This window comes from Crocuta crocuta, unplaced genomic scaffold, assembly GCF_008692635.1.
Source record: "Crocuta crocuta isolate KB4526 unplaced genomic scaffold, BGI_CrCroc_1.0 scaffold944, whole genome shotgun sequence".
Taxonomy (NCBI): domain Eukaryota; kingdom Metazoa; phylum Chordata; class Mammalia; order Carnivora; family Hyaenidae; genus Crocuta; species Crocuta crocuta.
Window position 1 is genome coordinate 369,095 of NW_027528243.1, and position 1,832 is coordinate 370,926.

The following is a 1,832-nucleotide window of genomic DNA, read 5'->3' on the forward strand; positions in this document are numbered from 1 at the left end:
TAGGCCTCACCTTAAATTTTTTATTAGGAAGGATGAGAAATTCTGGAAAATGATCAGCTCAAATTCAGCCAGTTCAGTTCTAGGAATGGCCGTAACAGATACAGAAAAATAGGACTGTCCACTTCTGCCCTTGATTGTTGAACATAGTATCCAGTGCACACTTTGTTTTGCTCAGATACAATTTCTTTCTTTCCTGTCTTCTCTAGGTTAGTATAATTTCTGCCTCCAGAAACAATGGTTATTTAACTGGAGGAACTGGTTACACCTAGGGAAGCCTCCGTTATTGATTCAGACAAATCAAATTGACCTTCGCTTACCAATATCATGTTTTGCAGTGGAAAAGGTACCTTGGTCCTGTAATCATAGATCTCCTTGATATCACAGAAAGCCCGGGGAAATCTGCATCCGGAAAAACACAGTGTGCATGGGGGAGAACAACTATCCTTTGTGTTGATAATAAATCTTACCTTCCCGCTAGAGTGTAAGCTCTTGGGGAAGAGGTTTTTGCCGCCTTCTCCTCAGCGCCCAGAAGAGTGTCTCCTGCACGGTAGCCACTCACTAAATGTGTGCGGCGTGCGCAGACGAATATAGCTTTATACTGTACGAAATGTATTCGTTACTTATGTCTCTCCGTTAATACACAACCTTGGGAATTAGGTGGTATCTCATTTTTATAGCAAAATCAGTGGAGGCCAAGAAGTTAAGGGACTTTTCCAAGGTCCCACAGTTGCGGCCAGTACCCAGGTCTTCTGATGATGCCCTTTCCACTGAGACACAACTGCCATCTTTGGGAAGGATGGACCAGGAGTGAGAGCAAGGAACGGACACAGCTCACATCATTATTATATCTCAGGATTTCATTCCAGTAACAACAGCCCTTTACGTAACCAGGCCGTTAAACAGCACGCAACAGGCCAGTGGTAGTTGCTGTTAAAAGCTCCAGCGTTCAGGACATTGTGTGTGTGCGACATCATTCTTCATCATGTCCCGTTTTAGTGGAGTCAGTTCTATCCATACAAGAATTGCCGTAACATTGACACATCGCTTGCTGAAGCACGATGCTTGCGTCCTATCTGATGACGTAGATACAGGAGAAAGGGAAGGGGCAGTAAAGGATCTTGGAAGCTAGGGACCACGTGCAGGTTTCCGCTTTAGTCAGGCTTTATGTTAGCTGTCATCTTCGGGGGCGGCCAATCTATATTCCAGTACTTGTTAAGGTTGATGTTGGCAGAGCTCATTTTCTGGTCTGTTCTGTGAGAGAAAACTGTTCTCTCAAGAGAACTCCAGACTACACGGTGAAACCGCCCATTCCAAATTTAAGTTGTTAATTTGTTGTTCAAAGTTCATCCCTTGGCTTTTAGAACAGGTTGCAGATGGTAGTACNTCGTAAGACTCGGTTGGTCAGGAGGAGCTCCCACAGGAACAGGGAGGCAAACGGTGTTTCATTCCTTTTGGTGATAGTGGCGGTTTTCACAGCAGGTGGGGTATCTTGATACAGTGTATCTTGTAACATTTGTTCTCAAACTTAACCTCAGCATCAGCTGCCAGGCTTGTTAAAACACAGATTGCTGGGCCCCACCTCCAGAGTTCCCGATTCAGTAGGTAGGAGGTGGAACCCAAATTAGCATTTCTAACAAGTTCCCAGGTGAGCCTGATAATCATGTGATGCCAGTCCACACTGTGAGAGCCACTGCTTTATAGGATAAAAGAAAGCAGTGTATTCCAATCAGCTTTTTTTAAATCATTTTCCAGGCAACCAGGAAGCTCAAATAGCTGAAAATATTTCTCTTCACTCTTATTTGTCTGTTTAATAAAAGTAAACAACCTCTCAA